The sequence below is a fragment of the Heterocephalus glaber genome, unplaced genomic scaffold, assembly GCF_053883595.1.
Source record: "Heterocephalus glaber isolate CG9 unplaced genomic scaffold, H.glaber_assembly_v1.0 deba00000809, whole genome shotgun sequence".
NCBI lineage: Eukaryota > Metazoa > Chordata > Mammalia > Rodentia > Bathyergidae > Heterocephalus > Heterocephalus glaber.
The window spans coordinates 9348256-9360675 of record NW_028258163.1 but is presented as its reverse complement, the minus strand read 5'-3'; positions in this window follow the sequence as shown (position 1 = coordinate 9360675).

Genomic DNA, 12420 nt, shown 5'->3' with positions numbered 1-12420 from the left:
TCATAACCTGTACTATCTTCAGGGGAAAGCAGCTGGAACCTGCAGTAGAACCTTGCGGAGTTCAGGGAGCTCAACTTGGGCCTTGCAGCCAGAATCAGCCTGAATCTCAGTGGACTACAGAGGGCTTGCTGAGACTAATTGACTTAAATCTGCACACTGCTGCCCATGTTGTCTATTGTGACAGCAGAGACATACCTTGAAAGAGGCCCTTTATTTTTATTTTTATTTTTTTCAAATTTCTTTTTTCTCCTGCTGTGCAAGTGCAAGGACCCGAGTTCGATCCCTGGTACCAAACAAACAAACAAATTTCTTTTTTCTTTTCTCTCTCTGTTTCTCTCTCTGTTTCCCTCTCTGTTTCTCTCTCTCTCTCTCTGTTTCTCTCTCTCTTCCTTTTTGTTCTTTTTCCTGTCCTAATTCAGATTTCTTTTTTCTTTCTTTTTCTTTTCTTCTCTTTTACCTTTTCTCAACTGTCATTAGTTTTATAGGAAAGTGAATACAGTTTCTAGCTTCCATATTGCTGTTAGTTTGTTCTGTTCTTGTCTTTGTTTTTTTCATTCTGTCTTTTCCTCTTGTCTTCGACAGTTTCCCAAAATCTTCATGATCTTCCTGTGTCCTCTGGCCTCACTTCTAACCTTTCCCTATACTTCTACCTATCTATGCCTCCCTCCCCAATTTCTTCTAAGTCCTCATCCCAAAGGGTAAAGTTGCTAAATTGAAGAGTTTAAACATATTTTGGACTGGTCCTTGATTTTTATTTAATTCACACAGTTAAAGGTGATAGATTAATAGCTACCACAAATTTTCATTTCCGAAGTTGTTCTTGATGCTATTCTTGCTGATTATATCACTTGGACTAAGGTACTGTGATTGATCTAATCAGTTGTCCTTCCTGGTATACTGAAAATGAGATTCCCAAAGAGTCATTAAAGACTCAAAACCTAAAGACCAGCTATATCTGGAAGACATCTCTGAGAAGCAACCATTCCATAAGGGTTCTAAATACAAGCAACAAAGATACTTACAATAAGCAATATTGAAGTATCAACCCAGCAATTAAACCAAAAAAGTATCAACAACAAAAACAGAAATGAGAAGGCACCTAAGCGAGGCGCAAATGCAGACTTCCAGCTCACCAAAGGCAAATTCTGGGGGAAACGAGGTGAAAAAAACTGAAAATCAACCACCAGGATACCCTGAACTGAGGACACAGGAAGTAACAGAACAGATGAGTGAGGCTCTAGAAAAATTCAAAACCGAAATAATTCCTCAGATAACTATAGAGATGGTGAGCAGAATTAAAGACAATGATTACAGACTCTAGAACAGAAACAGATAAAAAAAAATAGATAAGCTTAAGAACATGATGGAAGCTATAAATACCCAGCATAGGAAAGAAATGGAAAGCATGAATGCCCAACATAGGAAAAAAATGGAATCCATAAAACAGATTCAAACAGATATCCAGGAAATTAAAAACTCCATTGAAAGTTTTTGCAGAATGAGTCAATGAGCCAATGTGAAGACAGAATATCAGACATAGAAGATATAGAATACAGGATTACAGTTAGTGACTATGAAAAGAGAGATCTCTTAAAAATAGTTAAGGGACCATGAGAAATCAATCCAGCAACTCCTAGATTACACAAAGAAGAATAATGTATGATTGATAGTAGTCCATGAAAAAGTGGGAGAAAGTACAAATGAAAAAAAACTGTTCACAAAATTAATGTCAGAAAACTTTCCAAACAGCAAAACAATATGACATACAGATAAGTGAGGCATATAGGACTCCAACTAGCCATGATAAAAAACGTTTTGTTTTCCTATCACTTCTTGTAGGGCACAGTTGATATCCTTTCGGTTTTCCTATTGTGGTAGTAGGTCTTTGTGATGCTGTACCTGCCTGTTCACCTGTCAGCTCACCAGTGTGCTCCACAGTTTTTTGCATAGTTCCCTGGGCAGAAATCTTTCATTTTTCCTCTGCTGTAAATGATCTCTAATGAGTTCCAGTCTCAATCCTAATTTCTCCATGGTATTTTGCACTTATTATTTTCTTTGTAAACTGTCAAACTATGCCACACATGTTTAGGATCGAGTAAAACACAAGCAATGGCCAACACTTTGTATTTCAAGTGACACTGTAGTTGTTGCATTACTCATCTACAACATCTACTAAACCTTTGGTATTGTTGTAGAAAGTTTCCATCTCAGGCTTCTGTTTTGTTGAGGTTTCCCTGGTGCAATGTTAACATGGGCAGTACCAGTTTGTCTTTCTTTGCCATATACAAGTCCAATGCAAATCTTTCTGAAAACCAAAGATTTTACTATACAATTCTGTTGTGAAATTGCAACATTTCATTTGGAATTTCTGCTTTGTTCCTGTGTACAGTTTCTGCACTGATCAACTTGTGCTCTGTAAGCAAATGTAACATCAACTGTAATTGTTGAATGTCACATTCTGATTAGTTTGGGAGATGGGAGCAACAAGTCTGTTCACAGCATCATTTGGCTTATTACTATATGAATAAGGACCCCATGACTGAGTTCCAGGATACATTTCTAATTTGAAAGCATAACAAGTCTTTGCATCTATAAGGGCATAAATTTTTATGCCATATTTTGAAGGTCTCCTTGGCATGTTCTCCTTGAAGCTCCAGTGTCCCTGAAAGGCTGCAAGATGTTCATCTAATAGTCATGTATTCAGATGGTGTGTAACTTGCTTAACAATTACCCATAAATCTGTCAAACAATGAACAGATAGCAACCAGATTATCAGTTCTTTTTTTTTCTTGGCAGGTGGTTTTGTCATCAAACCTCAGGCAGTTCTGAAGGAAACCAAATCTCCTCAATGTCATTGTTATTCTACAAATCTAAAGCTGACACCTATTGCCTTTACCTAAGTTGTTTACATTCCTGTGATTACCATGAGAAAGCCCTGCTAAGTACAGCAGACTTATGAATGCTTTCAGTTCAGCTAGTGAGGTGTCATAATACATTTCTGAATATGGCTATTGGTGCATACAGAACATTTTACTTGTATTTCAGCTTTGTGTATTTCACAACATCTTGTACCATTTTGTCTGTTATGATATCCACATTGAGTTCCAGTGCTGGTATTCTGTCCAATACATTTCACCCGTGGCAAGACCCTTTACTATATTTTTAGACCTGGTTCTAACATTGAATCTTTCCATTTGTTTGCATGACCTTTTTGCAATATTGTGACTAGTCAAATATGCTTTTTTTTGGTCATCTGAATCAAGGAGGTCTGTATTCCCTATGTCTATATCAGTTGATTCTTGCTCCATTTCACTGTCACAGGAACTTTCGTTCACGTGGCCAACATCAAAGTCATCATCATCATCATCATCGTCATCATCATCATCATCATCACCATCATCCACCTACACCAACCTTCTATTATGAAAACACATATTTTACCTTAATGGATCATTATCATCCATCCATGAGTAATCTGATGATTCATTTTTGACTGCCTCTAAAACTTGCAAATCTGGTTTTCCATGTGCATTTGTACTGAATTGGGCTATTTATACCAGAAAAAAATCAAAAGAAAACTTTTTAAAAAACAAATGTTAGAGTTTTGTGGGTATGTGATACCCTTCAGATGCTCAGGTAAACATATGCAAAAGCTGCTAGGTGGAGTAAAATGTGGGTAAAAATCCTAGTTTGACACTTTTGCACAGGTGCACATACGTTGCCATTTGTCATACTAGGTGGGTAATCACAAAGATTGCTTCCTGTATCCCTTAGGGAAAGGTACTGAGACACACAGCCAGCAACTATTATACTAAAGTAAAAATTTACAGTAGAAAAGTAAGGGATGTGTTTGGTGAAACTCAGTGTTAGGTTCATTAGATTTTTAAAAAATTCTTTTATTGGTACATTTTAGGTATACAACACATTTACATTTCTCATTGGGAACTTGTACCTTTACATGATGCATCTTGGTTCTTATTTTTTCCCCATTCCTAGCCCTCTCTACACCCCCTACACCCTTCCCTATTTACAAAGACTTTGTTTTCATTTTTTCCATTTCTCATAATTTTTCCTTTCCCTTCTTCCCTTTCCCCTGCCCCTCCCACTTCCTCTACCCCTTTGGACCTTCTCTTCCTATTTCACATTGTCAAATATTCATTCTCATCATTGGTACATTCTAGGTATACAATGTAATGACATTCATCATTGTAAATTTGCACCTTTACAATATGTTTTTATTTTTCCCCCTTCCTCTGCCCTCCCTTCAACCCCTCCATCCTTCCCTACTTACAAAGACTTTGTTTCCATTTTTCCATTTTCTCATATTAATTCTATTCCCTTCTTTCCTTTCCCCTATCCTTCCCACTTCGCTTTCCCCTTGGCCCCTTTTCTTTCTATTTCATATTATCTATTATACTTTTTAGTCCTTATTTACACTTTCAGTTTCTAACACTAGAGAAACTATTCAGTATTTACACGTGTGTCCTATTTCTTTCACTGAAGAGTATTGCCACAATGTGCATCCATTTAGCTATCAATGTCTTTAATTTCTCTTTTTTATGGCTTACTAGTACTCCATTTTATGAAAAAAACCACATTTTCTTTATCTATTCTCCAGTAGATGGGAATTTGGACTGTTTCCAAGTTTCAGCTATTACAAATTGTGCTGCTATGAACATGGGTGCACATATATCACTGTGGTGCGATTCTTTAAAATCTTTGGGGAAGATACCCAGCAGGGAAATAGCTGGGTCAAATGGGACTTCTACTCCTAGTTCTTTGACTTATCTCCATACTGATTTCCACAGTGGTGGCACCAGTCTTCACTCCCACCAGCATTGGAGCAGGGTTCCTCTTTCTCCACAGCTCTGGCAGCATGTTATTGGTTGATTTCATGATAGCAGCCATTCTTTCTGGAGTGAGGTGGAATCTCAGCATTGTTTGAATTTGCATCACTAAAATGGCCAGTGATGTTGAAGATTTTTTCATGTATTCATTTGCTATTTCTACTTCTTTGTCTGAGAAATGTCTGTTCATTTCAGATGCCCATTTTTGGATTGGGTCTTGAAATTTGGGAGGTCTGATCTTTTTAAGTTCTTTATAGATTCGAGATAGTAGGCCTATGTCTGAGGAACAACAGGTGAAGATTTTTTCCCACATTGTGGGTTGTCTCTTCACACTGCTGGTGGTTTCTCTTGCTGTGCAGAAGCTTTTTAATAAGAAGAGATCCCCTTATTGATTGTGCTAGTTCATGGGCAACTGAGGTTTTGTTCATAAAATCTTTTCCTACACTAGTGTCTTCAAGAGTTCTACCTAACCTCTGTTTCAGCCAGTTCAGTGTTTCCATTTTAATATTTAGATTTTTAATCCATTTCAATTTGAGTTTAGTGCATAGCGAGAGATATAGGTCTAGTTTTAATCTTTGGCAAGTTGAAACCCAATTTTTCCAGCACCATTTATTAAAGAGGATATCTTTCCTCCAGTGAGGGTTTTTGGCTCCTTTATCAAAGATGAGATGTCTGAGTGTGTCTAGAGTTGTTTCTGCATCTTCTAATTGGTTCCACTGGTCCTCAGGTCTGTTTGCCAGTACCATGCTGTTTTTATGAGAGTAGCATTGAAGTATAGTTTCAAGTTGGGGGCTGTGCTACCCCTGCCATGTCTCTGTTACCTAGAATTGCTTTTGCTATTCTGGGTCTCTTCTTGTTCCAAATGAATTTTTGGATTGTTTTCTCAAGGTCCATGAAGTATGCTGCTGGGATCTCAATTGGAATTGCATTAAATCTATATAGCTGTTTTGGAAGTATAGCCATTTTCACTACATTGATCCTTCCTACCCAGGAGCAAGGGATGTCTGTCCATTTTATAATATCATTTCAATCTCCCTTTTCAGAGGGCTATAATTTTCAGAGGAGAGGTCTTTGATTTCTTTCGTTGGGTTGATTCCTAGGTATTTCAGTTTTTTGGATGCTATTGTGAAAGGAATTATTTGCCCTTTTTCTCTCTCAGTGAGTCTGTCATTGGTGCAGAGGAAAGCTATTGATTTTTGTGTGTTGACCTTGTAACCAGCTACTTTACTGAATTTGGTTATTAAGTCTAGAAGACTTTTGGTGTTCTTAGGATCTTTTATATAGAGTATCATGTCATCTGCAAATAATGACAATTTGACTTCTTCATTTCCTATCTTTATTCCTTTTCTTTCTTTCTCTTGTCTAATTGCCATGGCTAATGTTTCCAAAACTACATTGAACAAGAGTGGGGATAGTGGACATCCTTGTCTTGTTCCTAATTTTAGTGTGAAGGATTTCAGTTTTTGACCATTTAGAATGATACTGGCAGTTGGTTTTTCATAGAGCGCTTTTATCAGTTTGAGGTAGAGACCATCTATTCCAATTTTTTTAGGATTTTTATCACAAATGCATGCTGGATTTTGTCAAATGCTTTTTCTGCATCTATGGAGATAATCATATGATTTTTGTTCTTGGCTCTATTGATATACTGTACTACATTGATTTATGTTGAGCCATCCCTTCACCCCTGGGATGAATCCCACTTGATCAGGGTTTATGACTTTCTTGATGATCTTCTGCATTCTATTTGCCAGTATCTTACTGAGGATTTTTGCATCTATGTTCATTAGTGAGATTGACCTATAGTTCTCTTTTTCAGTTGGGTCTTTCTCTGCTTTGGGGATCAAGGTGATGCTTGCTTCCAGAAATGAATTTGGGAGTATTGCTTCCCTTTCAATTTCATTGAAGAGCTTAAACAGTAGTGGCAGTAGTTCCTCTCTAAGTGTCTTGTAGAATTCACCAGTGAAGCCATCAGGGCCCAGGCTTTTCTTAGTTGGTACATTTTTAATTGCATTTTCAAATTCATTGGTTAATATTGGGTTATTTAGAATATTTAGATCTTCTTTGTTCAACTTTGGTAATTCATACGTATCTAGGAATCTGTCCATTTCTTCTGTATTTTCCATCTTATTGGTGTATAGGTTCTGGAAGTAGGTATTGATGATCCTGTGGATTTCTGCTGGGTCTGTTGCAATTTCACCCTTTGCATTCCTAATTGAATGGATTTGGGCATTTTTCTGATAAGGTTGGCTAAGGGTTTATCAATTTTGTTTATTCTTTTGAAGAAACAACTCTTGGCTTCATTAATTTTTTGTATCATTCTTAGTCTCCATTGCATTGATTTCTCCTTTGATCTTTATAATTTGCTCCCTTGTGTGAGCTTTGTGTTTGTCCTGTTATTCTTCTAGAAGCTTGAGGTTCAGCATCAGGTTGTTTAATTGAGCTCATTCTGTTTTCCTAATATATGTATTCAGTGCTATGAATTTTCCTCGTAAGACTGCTTTCATTGTGTCCCATAGATTCCGATATGTGGTACTGTCACTGTCATTTAATTGACAGAACTGTCTGATTTCTTCTTTAATTTTCTCTGTGACCCATTGGTTATTCAGAAGTGTGTTGTTCAATTTCCATTTGTTTATGAAGTTTTTCCAGTTTCTTTTGCTATGGATCTCCAATTTCATTACACTATGCTCTGATAATATACAGGGGATAACTTCAATTCCTTTGCACTTACTTAAATATGTTCTATGCATGAGTATGTGGTGTATTTTGGAGAATGACCCATGTGCAGCTGAGAAGAATGTGTATTCTGATTTTGTGGAATGGAAAACTCTGTAAACAAAAGTTCATTTGTTCAAGAGTTTGATTGAGTTCTAGTATTTTATTACTTACTTTTTGTCTAGTTGATTTATCTATTTGTGACAGTGGGGTATTAAGGTCCCCCACTACAATTGTATTAGTGCATATATGACTTTTCGTGTCTGTTAGTATTCGTTTTATATAGTTGGGTGCACTAGTGTTTGGTGCATAGATATTCATGATTGTCATCTCTTCCTCTTGGATTGTTCCCTTTACAAAGGTGTACTGTCCTTCTTTGTCTCTCTTAATCAGTGTTGGTTTGAAATCTAGTTGATCTGCCAAGAGGATAGCTACTCCTTCTTTTTTCAGATTCCCATCACATAGAGCACTGTTTTCCACCCTTTAACTTTCAGTCTATGAGTTTCTTTTTGAATTAAGTGTGTTTCTTGTATGCAGCATATTGTTGGATTTTGCTTCTTGACCCATCCTGCCAGTCCATTTCTTTTGATTGGTAAATTGAGAGCATTAACATTGATGGTTATAACTGATACGTATTGACTTATCATTGCCATGACTTTTTCTTTCTGTTGGATTCTCCCCCTTTGCATTTAATCTCTTGTTGTGACTGATGGGTTCATTCTCCTGTGTTTCCTGGGCTTGTGATCCTCATTGTCTGCGCCTAGGATATTGTCTAAAATTTTTTGGAGTGCTGGCTTGGTATTCATGAATTTCCTAAGGTGCTCTTTATCATGAAAGTATCTTATTTCTCCATCAATTTTGAAAGACAGTTTTGCAGGGTATATCAATCTGGCTTGGAGGCTGTTTTCCTTTAAGGGCTTGAAATACATCACTGAAAACTCTTCTTGCCTTGAGTGTTTGCATTGAGATGTCTGCTGTGATTCTGATGGGCTTTCCTTTGTATGTGATTTGTTTCTTTTCTCTCACTGCTTGTAGAGTTTTGTTCTTCTGCTGGGTTTCTGGAATCCCATTATATGCCTAGGTGTAGATTTTTTTTTTTTAATCAAGGCTAGTTGGAGTCCTACATGCCTCACTTATCTGTATGTCAAATTCTTTTCCTCTGCTTGGGAAGTTTTCTGCCATCACTTCTGTGAACGGTTTTTTTATGTCATCTGCACTGTCTCCTGTTTCTTCATTGACTCCAATCAGTCTTATGTTATTCTTCTTTGGATTGTCTAGCAGCTGTTGGATTGATTTCTCGTGGTCCCTTACAATTTTGAAGCAATTTTTCTTTTCCTGGTCACTAATTGCAATCTTATCTTTTATATCTGAAATTCTGTCCTCACATTGATTCATTCTGTTGCCTAGACTTTCAATGGAGTTTTTAATCTCCTGGAAGTCTGTTTGCATCTGTTTTATGGATTCCATTTGTTTCCATCATGCTCCTCAGATCCTCTAATTTTTTATCAGTGTCCTCTAGATTTATTAATCATGTCATGCACTAGGGGCACAATCTTTTCTGTTATCTAAGAAATTATTTCTGATTTAATTTTTTCCAGATGCTTTTTTGTTGCCAGTTCAGGGATTCCAGGTGGTTGAGTATCAGAGTGTTCCATCTCGTTTTCCTTTGGGGTTGCTGTATGTGATCTGGAAGTCTGTTTTTGAGGCTTGTTTACATGTCTTCTCATTTACACAGGTGGTGGGTTTTGCTGCTGGTGCCCACGTGGGTCATTTCCTCTGCCCTAGGAGTGGTGGAATGGCAGTGGGGAGGCTCCTCCTGGGTGCTGGAATTGGTTCACCTCCTCTGCCCTAGAAGGGGTGGAATGGCAGTGGGGGAGCCTCCTCCTGGGACCTGGGATTGGCTCAACTCCTCTGCCTAGGCGCGGTGGAATTGTGGTTCAGAGCCTCCTCCTGGGCACTCTTTAAATGGATTATTGAGGCATCTACTCATAAATTTGAAATGACCTCACTATATTTTTTTATGCATATTACTCGTTGCCTTATTTTCCTTCTCTGCCTTGAACTTCTAGCTTGCTTCACACAACCCCAAGTTAAAAGATCACCTCCTGACTCGTATTTGGACTTATTTCCTATTCTAATGGTGTACTGAGTTCGTGCCTTCCATTATAAGAACCAGAAGCTAGCCCAGGCTAGTTTTTCAACTGAGTACTGAATAGAACACAAGCTCAGGATGCCTATACTACAGAAATGGTCAGGATGACATAAACTAGACATGGGTCAGGCAGAAGAAACAAGGGCATAAGCCAGTAAAAAAACTTTTCTGTTTGAAGAACTTCCTGGTCACAGATTACATAACTAGACATTAGGCTGTTTACCAGGTAAAAGAGATAAGGCAAATTATAAACACCCAACTTCATCTCCTTTCATTTCCTATTAGGGAAGGATTAATAGCTCTGTAAACCAGATTAAGCTGTGAGTTCTCAAAATAAAGGGTCTAATAACATTTTTCCTCATCTTCACCAACACTTGTTAGAAACATTATTTTTATTTTTTTGATAGCTATTCTACTGGATCTCAGGTGAGATTTCATTGTGGCTTTAACTGGAATTCTCTTCTTTTAGATGCTTTTTGGGCATCTGTATATCATCTTTGGAGAAATTTCTATTCAAATCCTTTTCCCAGTTTTGAATCAAATTATTTAGTGTCTGTGTATGTACATTCAGTTGCAGGAGCTTATTTTTATAAAATATTTATAACTTTTTAAAATGTATGTTTTGTAAATATTTTCTGAAGGTTACTTTTCACTCTCTTACTTTCCTTTGCTGCAATGAAGTTTTAAAGTTGGATCTAGTCTGGTTTATCTGTTTTTGCTTTTATTATCTGTGCTTTTAGTGTCATACTGAAGAAATCATAGCCAAATTCAGTATCATGAAGATTTTCCCTTTTGTTTCCTATGAGATGAGAAACACTTGTGGTTTCAGGTCTTACATTTCAGTCTTTAATCAATTTTAATTAACTTTTATATATTGTATAAGATAGGGACCCAAATTCATTCTTTTGCATGTAAATATCCAGTTTTTCAAACACTTTTAAAATAAAGACTGTACTTACCTATTGTGTATCTTGGTAGCTTTGTCAAAGTTCACGTTAATGTAGATAGGTAAGTTAATTAGATATCTTGTAGGCAGGTAAGACAGCACCTCCCTTAAGGTGCCAGCTCTCAGGGCCCAAGTCCTCAAGGTACCAGCCCTCCAGAAGCCAACACAGCAAGGAGCCAACATGGAGAACAATTGAGGCAGATTCACTGGTTAGCATTATAAAAAGGGGAGGCACTACTTCCCCCGGGAATAAATAGCAGTGATTGATTTCTAAATGGGAAATTCCTTGTATGTGACTTGTTTTCCCATTTGATCCCCATTTAATCAATATTACCTGGGTGACTGTACTTGTAATCTTATTGATTGGTCCTGATTTTGTCCCACCTCATGCACACCTTGCAAATTTCAATTGGGTCTTATAGTTTTGTTCCACTTTGTAGCCACCTCACCACATGGCTTTACTGTATAAAACATCTTTGAAAAGTGGGGTGGGCAGGCAATCCACTTTCCAGTCTCCCTTCTGTTTCTCTTAGACAGAAGCTTTCCTTCTCTCAATAAATTTTTCCTACTCTTAACCTCTGTTGTTCCTAGAATTCTTTCTTCGATTTTAGAGAACAGAAACATGCACTTCGGATATCTAGTAGGTTTGGGAGTTACATCTCTTCCCCCTATATCAGTTTGATTATATATGCATGGGCTTATTTGTGGATATTGTATTTTGTTCCATTGGTCTACATGCCAGAAATAAACATATATAGGGTTGACTTAGAGCCTTTGGACTGAATTATGTCCTCAGCACGTTTTTATTTTTGAGCAAAATCTCCCTTAAATTGCTGTTGCCCAGGCTGAGTTCAAAGTTGCAATCATCCTGCCTCTATCTCCCCCTTATTTTTGTTTTCTTTCATTTCTGTCTGCAATGTTTTGTAGTTCTCAATATGCAAATCTTTTTCTGCCTAGGTTTAGTTAGTCTCTAAGTATTTTATTCTTGAAGGTATTGCAAATGAGATTGTTTTATTGACTTTCTTTTCAGATTGTTCACTGTTAATATCTAGAATTATATACAGAAATGAAATCAATTCTTGTGTATTTTATATACTGCAACTTTGCTGAATTTATTTTAATGTCTGTGAGTTTGTGTCTGTGTAATCTTTCAGGTTTTGCACATATAAGGTCATGTCATCTGTGAACAGAAAGTTTTATTTCTTCCTTAATGGTTTAGATGCCTTTTATTTTTCAAGACTTCTTACTCTGGACTTCTGTAACCATTTTAAATAGAAATGTGGAAAAAGAACATACTTGGCTTGTTCTTGATCATAGAGGGAAAGCTTAGTTTTTCATTATTGATTTTAATGATGATCCTTATTGCAGTATGGTAGTTTCCCTTTACAGTATTCTTAGTTTGTTTTGTATTTTTATTATGAAAGGTTGTTGATTTTTCTCAAATGCTTTTTGGCATGATTTGAGATGACTATGTGGGTTCTGATCTTAATTCTGTTAATGTGGATTGATTTTCCTTTGTTGAACCATCACTGCAATCCAGGAAGTAATCACATTTGATAATCATATATAACTTTTGATACACTGTTGAATTCAGTGTAGTAATATTTTGCTGAGAATTTTTGCATCAACATTCATGAGATATTGATTTGCAGTTTTGTTTCTTATATCATCTTTGCCTGATTTTGGGATCAGGGTAATATTGTCCTCATAAATTGAGTTTGGAAGAGTTTACTCTTCAATTTTTTGGAAGAGTCTGA